This window comes from Lepidochelys kempii, chromosome 14 (assembly GCF_965140285.1).
Source record: "Lepidochelys kempii isolate rLepKem1 chromosome 14, rLepKem1.hap1, whole genome shotgun sequence".
Taxonomy (NCBI): domain Eukaryota; kingdom Metazoa; phylum Chordata; order Testudines; family Cheloniidae; genus Lepidochelys; species Lepidochelys kempii.
The window spans coordinates 9,704,472-9,718,551 of NC_136393.1; the positions used below are offsets into that span (position 1 = coordinate 9,704,472).

At 44.7% G+C, this 14,080-nt stretch overlaps 1 long non-coding RNA gene across 1 annotated transcript in view; it reads right to left on the reverse strand.

Moving 5' to 3' along the window:
* Positions 1-3,521: 3,521 nt before the first annotated feature.
* LOC140897783 (uncharacterized) overlaps positions 3,522-14,080 on the reverse strand; it is a 49,976-nt gene continuing 39,417 nt past the window's right edge. Inside the window, exon 3 of the long non-coding RNA XR_012154810.2 lies at positions 3,522-3,610. This is a non-coding gene — a long non-coding RNA (uncharacterized LOC140897783). The remainder of the gene's footprint in view (positions 3,611-14,080) is intronic.

A 14,080-nucleotide genomic window follows, 5' to 3' on the forward strand; every position in this document is an offset into this window, starting at 1 on the left:
GACAAGATCCTTAGCTGTGGTTAAAGACCATTTGGTACAGATAAGGGGCAGGGCTTCAGTGGTAGCTTTAGCCCATCTTTGTGTTCTTCCAACCCCGTGTAGCGATGGCTCCCAGGTAGCCAGGGACAGACCCTCTTTTCCCCATGCCCCTTCGCCAGGGCATGATTTTGAATTTCTCAGTTAATTCAGTACTTGTGGCACCTTAGAGACTAACCAATTTATTTGAGCATGAGCTTTCGTGAGCTACAGCTCACTTCATCGGATGCATACCGTGGAAGCTGCAGAAGACATTATATACACACAGAGACCATGAAACAATACCTCCTCCCGCCCCACTGTCCTGCTGGTAATAGCTTATCTACAGTGACCATCAAGTTGGGCCATTTCCAGCATAAATCCAGGTTTTCTCACCCTCCGCCCCCCCCCCCCAACTCACTCTCCTGCTGGTAATAGCTCATCCAAAGTGACCACTCTCCCTACAATGTGTATGATAATCAAGATGGGCCATTTCCAGCACAAACCCAGGCTTTCCAAACACCCCCCCACACACACCCCATTACCAGCAGGAGAGTGAGTTTGTGTGTGTATGGGGGTGGGGGGGTGAGAAAACCTGGATTTGTGCTGGAAATGGCCCACCTTGATTATCATACACATTGTGAAGAGAGTGGTCACTTTGGATGGGCTATTACCAGCAGGAGAGTGAGTTGGGGCGGGGGCGGAGGGTGAGAAAACCTGGATTTGTGCTGGAAATGGCCCAACTTGATGATCACTTTAGATAAGCTATTACCAGCAGGACAGTGGGGGTGGGAGGAGGTATTGTTTCATGGTCTCTGTGTGTATATAATGTCTTCTGCAGTTTCCACGGTATGCATCCGATGAAGTGAGCTATAGCTCACGAAAGCTCATGCTCAAATAAATTGGTTAGTCTCTAAGGTGCCACAAGTACTCCTTTTCTTTTTGCGAATACAGACTAACACGGCTGTTACTCTGAAATCAGTTAATTCAATCTCCTAATTGTTCTGTTCCCAGGTTTGGGGTCAGCCTCTCACCGATACTGGGGCAAAGGGTTGATATCAAGATGCCAGTTTTGCAGCTTCAGTCCCATCTCCACTGCGATGGATTGAGAGTTGGGGCAGTTGCCTGGCAGAGGGAGGTGCAGAGGAGAAATGTGACATTTCCTCAAAACCATTTGTTGGTGCAAAGATTTTCTGCAAGACAGATGGACAGGAATTTAAAGAGCCCTAAAAGGTCTGAGGCTCTATAAGGAAGTTGACAGGGGGATTAATGTCACCCCTGTGCTCTGGGCCAGCGCAAGGAGCCACTTATGTCCCACTGAAGCTCTCTTGGGCATAGGCCTTCTGCAGGAGATGTGTGCTGGGTTGAATGTCACCCACTGCAGCTAAGGAAATGCTCTTGGCAGTTTCAATGAGGGAAAGCGAACAGCTATAAAGACAGACACGTAGGAAGTGTTACAGAGTGATAAGGATACCAAAATGGTAAATCAAAAGCAGAGGAAGGATATAAAGCAGCATATACATAGTAAATCTTTTTAAAGGCTGACGATCAGGCAAGCAGACACTGGGGCCCTCAGAGGGATGTGAATTGGGAGAAATTGCTGAAAACTTGATTTCCTTGCCTTGATAATTAAGGAAAAGAAACTGAAGGTTGCATACTGTATTGAAGCCTGGGAAGCATGATATTTTCCTGTGTGTGTAAAGGGAGCGGGGGAAGAATATGAAAAGGTTTTATGTTTAACCAAAGCAGACAGTTGGGTAATTAAAAGTATTAAAGTGGCCAGGTTACCAGGCCTCAGCAGAATTACAACTTAGGAAGCAGAAGAACATTGCCAGGGAGCTAGAATGGCCTCTGGCAATGGCATCTCAGTGAAAGTGGCAGTACGATAGGATTGATAAGCAGATAGCCTAGTCTCCAGGCTAAAGGCACAACCTCCCCCCAGAAAATAAGTTGTGGAGAAAAAAAGGGAATATGGATAAAAGCACAGCAGTAGTCAATATTTGGAGGCCATTTTATGGACAATGGAAGAGGTCGTCAAGTACAAGATGAATTTGATTTCTATGAGCATTTCAATAGGCTAAAGATAAACTCTTTGGGGCAAGGACTGTCTTTTGTTTTGTGTTTGTACAGCACCTTGCACAATGACAGCCTGAGGCTCCTAGGTGCTACCACAATACAAATATACGCGGTAGAAATGTAGAATTCCATGCAGTTTCCCACTGTGACACACCGCATACTTACAGCAACACTCCTGCTATGTTCTCACCAGTTCTCAAGGTGAATTCCACTTAAGACAATGAAAGGAAATTCTGTTCTTAAGGTTTCAGGTTGGGTTATTCTAAATTACCCATTAAAAAGCCCCAACAACAACACAGGCTTGATTGGCTGTGGAGTCATTCACACCTGTGCAAAGAGAGCAGTGGCTTTGGAACATGCTGTAGCATTTTACATCCACTGGGTACTAATTATGGCCACTATTGTGTTGACAACTGCCAGTAAGTACAAACTGTCAAATTAAGATTCAAAGCGCCCGGCTGCACTGATCCTCCAGGGCTAATGACACTGTTGAGCCATATCCAGGAACAAGTCCCATTTCCCAGTCTTCTACAGAGTGGCCAGATCCTCTGGTCAGCATTTGTGGGAGCATATCCCATGGGTTTCTGTGCTCAGCGAGTCTATGATTTTTCCCCAGAAAATTATGGGAGAACCTGTCTGTCCTTCTGGGCACATGGGGGAAATTGTGGGCCGGTACTTGAGGACTAGCAGCAGTCATGTGATTTAGCCTGCAACCTCACTGCATAGTGGGTGGGTTACCAGCCCAAGTGAAAGCAGAATCTCTAACCCCCATCCGAAGCCATTCCAGCTATTGCAGGTTGAAAGCACCCCTGAAATTAGGTCAGAAGTTTGTGTATGTGGAGAGGAACCAAGGCAGTACCTGTGTAAGAGCCTGAGATAACTGCAGTGAAGACGTACTCTCAGAGAGAACCATATTGGGTACATTATCTAGGTTTAACTCAACTAAAATGCATCATCGTAAAAAGATCCTGCTGTGTTGAGATGCTTTCATTAATAAGGTAACATCCATTTTGTATATTATCTAGACTGAACTGCTTGGCCATCTGTTGGCTCAAGGTGCCAGGGAATGACCAAAATTGTTAGATACCTGCCTGTAGTGTTCCTCGTTATTTAAACTCTCTTTCAGTCTAATATCCCCTAAAAGCCTGCAGGACCAAGGTGTCAATTCTGACATACAGTACAACTTCAATGTCTTAATAAATTGGTAATCCCTGTCTGGGATATATAGGCAAGAGAATGGGTGGTGTCTAGAATAGATTGGCTACAATTTTCTAAATTTACAGGATTTAATATTAACTGATGTTAAACATTTCGCTTTACATTGAGAAGTCCCTGGCACCTAATACCTAAAATATCCTTCGCCAGGTGAAAGAAGAGGCAACAGATTTCAAAATTTAAGCCACTACAAAACCCAAAAACTCCAAGTCATGCTTTTCTTTTCTTTTCTTTTCTTTTCTTTTCTTTTCTTTTCTTTTCTTTTCTCAACTGGTTTCCTGGTTGAAGTCAGTTCCTGGTTAACCTGTTCCAATGAAACAAAAAAATAGTGGCAGGTTTCAGAGTGACAGCCGTGTTAGTCTGTATTCGCAAAAAGAAAAGGAGTACTTGTGGCACCTTAGAGACTAACCAATTTATTAGAGCATAAGCTTTCGTGAGCTACAGCTCACTTCCTCAGATGCATATCGTGGAAACTGCAGCAGGCTTTATATATACACAAAGAATATGAAACAATACCTATTCCCACCCCACTGTCCTGCTGGTAATAGCTTATCTAAAGTGATTTCCAGCACAAATCCAGGTTTTCTCACCCTCCACCCCCCCACACAAATTCACTCTCCTGCTGGTGATAGCCCATCCAAAGTGACAACTCTTTACACAATGTGCATGACAATCAAGCTGGGCTATTTCCTGCATAAATCCAGGTTCTCACATCCCCCCCACCCCCATACACACACAAACTCACTCTCCTGCTGGTAATAGCTCATCCAAACTGACCACTCTTCAAGTTAAAATCCAAGTTAAACCAGAACATCTGGGGGGGGGGGGGGTAGGAAAAAACAAGAGGAAACAGGCTACCTTGCATAATGACTTAGCCACTCCAAGTCTCTATTTAAGCCTAAATTAATAGTATCCAATTTGCAAATGAATTCCAATTCAGCAGTTTCTCGCTGGAGTCTGGATTTGAAGTTTTTTTGTTTTAAGATAGCGACCTTCATGTCTGTGATCGCGTGACCAGAGAGATTGAAGTGTTCTCCGACTGGTTTATGAATGTTATAATTCTTGACATCTGATTTGTGTCCATTTATTCTTTTACGTAGAGACTGTCCAGTTTGACCAATGTACATGGCAGAGGGGCATTGCTGGCACATGATGGCATATATCACATTGGTGGATGTGCAGGTGAACGAGCCTCTGATAGTGTGGCTGATGTTATTAGGCCCTGTGATGGTGTCCCCTGAATAGATATGTGGGCACAGTTGGCAACGGGCTTTGTTGCAAGGATAAGTTCCTGGGTTAGTGGTTCTGTTGTGTGGTATGTGGTTGTTGGTGAGTATTTGCTTCAGGTTGCGGGGCTGTCTGTAGGCAAGGACTGGCCTGTCTCCCAAGATTTGTGAGAGTGTTGGGTCATCCTTTAGGATAGGTTGTAGATCCTTAATAATGCGTTGGAGGGGTTTTAGTTGGGGGCTGAAGGTGACGGCTAGTGGCGTTCTGTTATTTTCTTTGTTAGGCCTGTCCTGTAGTAGGTAACTTCTGGGAACTCTTCTGGCTCTATCAATCTGTTTCTTTACTTCTGCAGGTGGGTATTGTAGTTGTAAGAAAGCTTGACAGAGATCTTGTAGGTGTTTGTCTCTATCTGAGGGGTTGGAGCAAATGCGGTTGTATCGCAGAGCTTGGCTGTAGACGATGGATCGTGTGGTGTGGTCAGGGTGAAAGCTGGAGGCATGCAGGTAGGAATAGCGGTCAGTAGGTTTCCGGTATAGGGTGGTGTTTATGTGACCATTGTTTATTAGCACTGTAGTGTCCAGGAAGTGGATCTCTTGTGTGGACTGGACCAGGCTGAGGTTGGTGGTGGGATGGAAATTGTTGAAATCATGGTGGAATTCCTCAAGGGCTTCTTTTCCATGGGTCCAGATGATGAAGATGTCATCAATATAGCGCAAGTAGAGTAGGGGCTTTAGGGGACGAGAGCTGAGGAAGCGTTGTTCTAAATCAGCCATTAAAATGTTGGCATACTGTGGGGCCATGCGGGTACCCATAGCAGTGCCGCTGATCTGAAGGTATACATTGTCCCCAAATGTGAAGTAGTTATGGGTAAGGACAAAGTCACAAAGTTCAGCCACCAGGTTAGCCGTGACATTATCGGGGATAGTGTTCTTGACGGCTTGTAGTCCATCTTTGTGTGGAATGTTGGTGTAGAGGGCTTCTACATCCATAGTGGCCAGGATGGTGTTATCAGGAAGATCACCGATGGATTGAAGTTTCCTCAGGAAGTCAGTGGTGTCTCGAAGGTAGCTGGGAGTGCTGGTAGCGTAGGGCCTGAGGAGGGAGTCTACATAGCCAGACAATCCTGCTGTCAGGGTGCCAATGCCTGAGATGATGGGGCGCCCAGGATTTCCAGGTTTATGGATCTTGGGTAGTAGATAGAATATCCCAGGTCGGGGTTCCAGGGCTGTGTCTGTGCGGATTTGATCTTGTGCTTTTTCAGGAAGTTTCTTGAGCAAATGCTGTAGTTGCTTTTGGTAACTCTCAGTGGGATCAGAGGGTAATGGCTTGTAGAAACTCGTGTTGGAGAGCTGCCGAGCAGCCTCTTGTTCATATTCCGACCTATTCATGACGACAACAGCACCTCCTTTGTCAGCCTTTTTGATTATGATGTCAGAGTTGTTTCTGAGGCTGTGGATGGCATTGCGTTCCGCATGGCTGAGGTTATGGGGCAAGTGATGCTGCTTTTCCACAATTTCAGCCCGTGCACGTCGGCGGAAGCACTCTCCGCACAGACACAGCCCTGGAACCCCGACCTGGGATATTCTATCTACTACCCAAGATCCATAAACCTGGAAATCCTGGGCGCCCCATCATCTCAGGCATTGGCACCCTGACAGCAGGATTGTCTGGCTATGTAGACTCCCTCCTCAGGCCCTACGCTACCAGCACTCCCAGCTACCTTCGAGACACCACTGACTTCCTGAGGAAACTACAATCCATCGGTGATCTTCCTGATAACACCATCCTGGCCACTATGGATGTAGAAGCCCTCTACACCAACATTCCACACAAAGATGGACTACAAGCCGTCAAGAACACTATCCCCGATAATGTCACGGCTAACCTGGTGGCTGAACTTTGTGACTTTGTCCTTACCCATAACTACTTCACATTTGGGGACAATGTATACCTTCAGATCAGCGGCACTGCTATGGGTACCCGCATGGCCCCACAGTATGCCAACATTTTTATGGCTGATTTAGAACAACGCTTCCTCAGCTCTCGTCCCCTAAAGCCCCTACTCTACTTGCGCTATATTGATGACATCTTCATCATCTGGACCCATGGAAAAGAAGCCCTTGAGGAATTCCACCATGATTTCAACAATTTCCATCCCACCACCAACCTCAGCCTGGTCCAGTCCACACAAGAGATCCACTTCCTGGACACTACAGTGCTAATAAACAATGGTCACATAAACACCACCCTATACCGGAAACCTACTGACCGCTATTCCTACCTGCATGCCTCCAGCTTTCACCCTGACCACACCACACGATCCATCGTCTACAGCCAAGCTCTGCGATACAACCGCATTTGCTCCAACCCCTCAGATAGAGACAAACACCTACAAGATCTCTGTCAAGCTTTCTTACAACTACAATACCCACCTGCAGAAGTAAAGAAACAGATTGATAGAGCCAGAAGAGTTCCCAGAAGTTACCTACTACAGGACAGGCCTAACAAAGAAAATAACAGAACGCCACTAGCCGTCACCTTCAGCCCCCAACTAAAACCCCTCCAACGCATTATTAAGGATCTACAACCTATCCTAAAGGATGACCCAACACTCTCACAAATCTTGGGAGACAGGCCAGTCCTTGCCTACAGACAGCCCCGCAACCTGAAGCAAATACTCACCAACAACCACATACCACACAACAGAACCACTAACCCAGGAACTTATCCTTGCAACAAAGCCCGTTGCCAACTGTGCCCACATATCTATTCAGGGGACACCATCACAGGGCCTAATAACATCAGCCACACTATCAGAGGCTCGTTCACCTGCACATCCACCAATGTGATATATGCCATCATGTGCCAGCAATGCCCCTCTGCCATGTACATTGGTCAAACTGGACAGTCTCTACGTAAAAGAATAAATGGACACAAATCAGATGTCAAGAATTATAACATTCATAAACCAGTCGGAGAACACTTCAATCTCTCTGGTCACGCGATCACAGACATGAAGGTCGCTATCTTAAAACAAAAAAACTTCAAATCCAGACTCCAGCGAGAAACTGCTGAATTGGAATTCATTTGCAAATTGGATACTATTAATTTAGGCTTAAATAGAGACTTGGAGTGGCTAAGTCATTATGCAAGGTAGCCTGTTTCCTCTTGTTTTTTCCTACCCCCCCCCCCCAGATGTTCTGGTTTAACTTGGATTTTAACTTGAAGAGTGGTCAGTTTGGATGAGCTATTACCAGCAGGAGAGTGAGTTTGTGTGTGTATGGGGGTGGGGGGGATGTGAGAACCTGGATTTATGCAGGAAATAGCCCAGCTTGATTGTCATGCACGTTGTGTAAAGAGTTGTCACTTTGGATGGGCTATCACCAGCAGGAGAGTGAATTTGTGTGGTGGGGTGGAGGGTGAGAAAACCTGGATTTGTGCTGGAAATCACTTTAGATAAGCTATTACCAGCAGGACAGTGGGGTGGGAATAGGTATTGTTTCATATTCTCTGTGTATATATAAAGCCTGCTGCAGTTTCCACGATATGCATCTGAGGAAGTGAGCTGTAGCTCACGAAAGCTTATGCTCTAATAAATTGGTTAGTCTCTAAGGTGCCACAAGTACTCCTTTTCTTTTTTTTTTTTTTTTAAAAAAATAGTGGGTATTTCTAATTCACTGAGTAACAATTACATTCCAAAGCCCACCCCTGTCAAAGAAGATCCAAACGCTTTTCTTTTCTTGCTTCATTCCGGGCCATGGTCACCATGCCCAGTTTACAACATCTGCAGCTTTCTCCTGAGCTACAGAGGGGATTATGGCTCCCATTACTCACGCCTGCCTCTTGGAACAGTGTACCCTTCTAGGTCGATCCAATGCCCATGGAAGTCTGCATGTATCTCTCCATTTATTTCAGTGGGCTTTGGATCAGGTCCATGGGGCCTGATCCTGAGTTGTGCCAAAGCACCTCCAACTCCTAGTGAAACCAGGGAACCATGGATGTGCAGTGTGTGAGCTCAGCCCTGAGGCCTTGAATCCTGACTGAGGTCTGGAGGAGTTTTGCCTGAGTCAGTCCTTTAGAGATTAATCCAGGTAATCAATAATGTTGAACAATTCGGCCTGGCAGAGGGTTTATAAATAGTGTTCGAAGAGGAAATGTTAACTGTAGCGCTGCATCTATGAGCCATTGTAATGCTGTTCACTAGCAGCTCCATGGTAACTCATGCTGACTAGCATGAAGGGAGCATAGAATTTGCTTCAGTGCAAAGCTATCCCCAGTTGTGACTGTCTCTGCCAGATCCCACTAACGCAACAGAGTCAGAAAGCAGATGGGAGAGAAGGAACAGAAGAGACCAGATGGCAGATGTCTATCTTTCCAGCCTCTTTCCAACTCAGAGGTCCCCATCCAAATCGGCGAGAGCTTTCTGGACGTCAAACATGGCTGGTGGGTATTTTTGGAAGCCAATCAATCAGCGGTTACTGTTTAAGTTCAGGCAAATCAAACACAGCCTACAAAGTTACACAGAAACTCTGTGTGTAATAGAAGAGGCTGGTGAGCCTGGCTAACTGGACATGCTGTGCCAAAATCCATCAGCTAACAGTGCTGGAGCTCCTTTTAGCAAGATGTCTATGAGACATAGGAGTATAAACAGGCTGCTGATTGTCAAACACACACACACTTTTTTTTTTTCATACTGAGGCAATAAATTACCATTTATGCTTCTATAGAGGCCTTCATTCAAGGATCCAAAAGTGCTTTGCAAAACATTAACACGCCTGTGAGGTTGCCCTTTTTACAGATGGGGAAACTGAGGCAGTAAATGTTTGTTTGGCAACTAGCACAATGGGGTCCTGAGCCTTGCTAGGACCTCTGGATGCTACTTTAGTGCAAATGAATAGAACAATAATAATAATTTCATCCCAGGAGAGCTGTGGATGCTGAGCATTCTGCAAATTGGGCCCAACCTGCCTCAAATTGGGGACCCAAAAATTGATACATCCTGAATTAGTGACATAATATTTACCTTATCCTCTCTGTGCCTCAGTTCAACCATCTGGAAGATGGGCGTACTACATATTTACCTCACAGAAATAGTAAGTTAATTAATGCTTGAGAAAGGCACTGTGGAAGTAGTTTTGTTCCTGCTTCTTTGCTTCCTTTTCCCCCTTCTCCTCACAATTGCAAGTCATCCTCCCTGTCTGGAGTCTGCATAGCTGCACAATCTGTAATGCGTGGCATGATCTGAAGCTTGAGATTAACTCACATGTTCCCAAGCCAGCTGGAGGGACCTACTGGGCTTTTGCTGATGCATCAGAAATATATATTTAGGAAGGTTTCCTTATAATTATCACATTATAGCTCCTTCTGGATCTCTCAGAATATAGTAAACAATCGCTATACTTGTTACAGGTCATGAATACATAAATTCATTCCTCTCTGTGAGGTCTGCTATTAAATAGTGACTTAGTTTGCACACATGTGCGCGCGCGCACAGAGTGATCAAAGGAACATTCTGACCTTGTTCAAGCCAGTGATCCGGTTCTTGTAATTTACCCGGCTTTCCTAAAGTTGCTTCTCTGAATTGTAACAATGAAAGAGCTAAAGGACACCCATTGCATTGGCTTCGTTGGTTTCGGAGCAAGTGGGGTTATGTCCCATTCTCCAAAATACTTCCCACTTTCTATGAGTTTTACATGTCACTGCTGTGTCTCATTCTTCTTTTGTTATTTATACCATGGTACTGATTAGGGACCCCAAACAAGGATCAGGACCCCACTGTGCTGTACAGACAAACAACAAAGACAGTGTTTATCATAAAGAGCTAGGTGTCAGCCAGGATCCAAGAGATGGACACAATGGGCCAAACGGGTGGAGGTGAGTGGGAAAAGGAGTAACAAAACGAACGGAGTTTAGTGGTGAAAAAAATCACAGCTCACCATCCACCATATATCTTGTGGTTTTCAGATGCCCTGATACAGAAGAAATGCAAAGATGTGGCTGTTCAGATGTTCTGAAGAGCTGCAGTACTATCCATCCCAGCAGAGCATGGAAGGCCCACATATTGCTCGACAAAGCCAGGCAGAAATTCAAAGAATACTTTGATCCACACAAAAATGATGCTTAGAGAAGAAATATTTCCGAAAAAGCCAGTTGTCAGGTGAGACCATTGACCATTATGTTACAGAGCTACATGATAAAGCCAAGTCCTGTGAATCTGAATACTTAGCCAATGGACTAATTATTAGTGGTATGACTGGGTAGCCAGGTTAAAGAAAGGTTATCATGAGCAATAGGACTTGGCTTTTCAAAGAAAGTGGCTGGTGAAACCATACTTCCCAGATGAAAATGTTAGCAAGCAGTGGAAGAACTGAAGTGTACCTCGTTAAAATGGATACACAGGTATCAAGGTACATTACTCAGGTGAATTAATCTATCAAGGCTTGACCTTGAAGTCCTAAATTTACTGTCTATAGCCATTCTATTCTTAGCTTCGGCCTAGACTGCCAACAAAGGTGCCAGCTGTGGTCATTACTCGTCCTCCTTTACTATACGTTACTGATCTCCTTCCCTATCCCATACACGATGTTGTCAATGGCTCTGAAGCGTAGACAGCATGCATGCCAACAAAACCAGAGGTAGAAAGGCGAGAGAGCCACAATTTATTCCAGCTCTAAAACCCACCCACTGCTCTATATTATAGGATAAGAACATGCTCCTGCTTTTCAGCTTTAGATCTTTATGGCAGTTTGCCTCTTGTCCTGTGTATGCATACAGCACTACAGAAGCCATAAAAATAACTTGATTTAAGAAATCTCCACTGCTGAGATATGTGCCACATTAGTGTTTCTCGTGGAAATGTTTTGTAGGTTTTGATTTATGCTGTAAACCAGCTTGAGCTACTTTTAAGATACATTAGTTTGGACAAAATGATGTCAAAATAACTCAAAGCTCTGAACTCCTCCACCTCCAACGTGTCACTCTCTAACCTGGAGACTGGAGCAGAGGATAGCATGCACAAACACACACCAGGAAGGGGAGCTAAGATTTTGACATTAAAGAAAAGAGGATGGGCAATTCAGAGTTCACTGTGCCACTTGATCCTTAATTCATCTACTCTCCCTGGTAGGATCTGTTATAAAGAGCTGCACAGAGGAGGTAATTCGCAGTGCACATCACCACCAAATTTTATTGCTTCTACAAAATCCAGGAGCTGTGCTATGCGTTCTTGAGCACCACTTCTAGCTCCTTATCTATTAACTCGCTATTTACATGTCTGCGGACTTGTGACGGTGCCTGCAGATGATATTGCACAGGTTGGTGAAATAATTATGATGCTTTATGCTTCTATAGCATTATTCCTTGGCAGATTTCAGAGAGCTCTGCAAACATTAGTGAATTAATCCTCCCTACATCCATGCGAGATGGGGATAATATAATACTGACATAAGTGGGGAAATGGAGATACAAAGAGTTTTTAGGTCTTTTTGAAAGCTTGGGCCAGATTGTAAGAAATACTCAGAAGTTAGTTGTGGGCATTCAGCAACTCTGAAAAGAAATCTCATGTCATACTCGAAGTCCATCCCTACCTTGGGCCAAGCAACCACACGGCAAATCAGTGGAAGGAGCCAAGAATAGAATCCAGGTATTGGGGTCCTGAGGACTTTGCCCTAACCACAAGCTCATCCATCCAAAGCTTGTAATGCTGGTTCCATAAAACTGAAGTACAACTTAATGAGCAAAGGATAGAATGGAAGTCTGAACAACGAAACCCCTTGCTTTGTTTGGTTTGTGTTGCATGCTCCATGTTGTTTTAATATAGACTCTAATATGCAATGCATTTTTATTGCTTACTCTAATAACTGACTGAGTGCTAAGAGCCAAGCCAAACAAGTCTTGCCAAAAAGCCAAACACTTCACTTCAACTAGCAGAACGGATGCCTCAAGTCTTACTTAGACATGTAAATCGAGGACCTTACCAGCCCATTAGAGAAAGCAAAACAAACTGCACCTCTGATGTCTGGAAAGCAGCCAATGGGTGACAGTTTCACTGGACTAGCAGCTGAAACTGCCATGGATTGGGTTGGTCTTTCCTTCTACCATTGCTCTCAATAGGAAAGAGAGAGAAAACGAGAAAAACGAGGCATGGCTATGCAAAAAGTGCCAGCTCTTCCCAAGTTGCATAAAATGGAGCTCTGGGCTGATTTTCAGAGACTGTAAGCCCCTGCAGATGCCTGGAACATCTGTAAGAGCAGGAGTCGCTCAGGACCTTTGAAAACCAGGCCACTACTTACGGACTTGTTATTTTCAATACAATTTGAAAATCCTCCCTCACCTGGTGCAAAATGAGTGTAACTCCATTGACTTAAGTGCATTTATACCCATTAACACCAGGTAGGGATCTGACCCAATTAACATCAGTGGAGTCATACCCTTTTACACCTACTGACTTCAACGGAGCTATGCCCATTTACACCTGTTGGGGATCTGGCCCTGGCATGTGTCCATTTTTTGTTGGCTCCCTTTCCTTATATTTTCCCACAATATTCTGCCTAATTTCCCTTCCCTCTCCTTGTATTCCCCTCCCCCCCAACATTCTCCACCTTCTATGCCTCTCCTCGTAAATGTTCTCTGTTGTTCTCTGTGCTCTCCCTTGTTCCTTATTTCTCCTACTCATGCTCATTTTCTCCCTTACAGGTTAGCCCTTTTCCTTCACATTTCTCTCTGCATAGATTTATTTTCATTTCTTTACCCTTTGTTTTGTCTTGTAGGTGTCTCCTTGTAAAAGCATTTCTTAGTGTCTCTCTCTCTCCCTCATCCTCCCAAAGAGATTAAATTTTAGGGCCCCAATCTCACCTTCATTCCCCGTTTCTCTCCACCTATCCCAGGGCTATCCGAACTCTTTTCCTTTCCTATAGGCCTCTCTTGCCTTTCCCATGGTCCATCCCCAGTCCTCTTCCCTGGACCTCCCATATGTAACCCATTTCCTCCACAGCAGTAACTGAGAAAGAGAGAAAATGAAGTGGGGGGAGGAACATTACATTACATCCAAGAGTGATGGTTCCTGAGAGATGCCAAGTATTGTCCTGCTAGCATTAGTCTGGACTGTTTTAATCTGGATAGACAAGTTGAACCAACCATCTCAAGCACTGACAAGAAATTCACTAGTCTTCATCCCATGTAATCGATCATTGCTCCCGAGTGATGGAGGCATTTTATTCTGCACAAGCCTGCAAATTATAAGTGTTTCAGCAAAGACGTCACAGGATGTAAACATGCTCTCCGTTCTTTTCTTTGGGATATGCACCCCGTTTTTTACTTGTTAAGCTGTAAGCATCTGTAGCTGCCAGCTAGCCGTGCTATGGCCCATATAATTAAGTAATTATAGAGATGCAGTCTCAGCTGGGACAGAAAGTAATCAGTTCTACAAGTTACAGAAGAGGCAGTCTGCTACATTGGTTCTGCCACCTTTTCCTTCGCATAAGTTGAGCACACTGTAGGAACAAAGGACCACTGAGAGCTGGCCATGCTACAGTACAGCTCTGTGTTT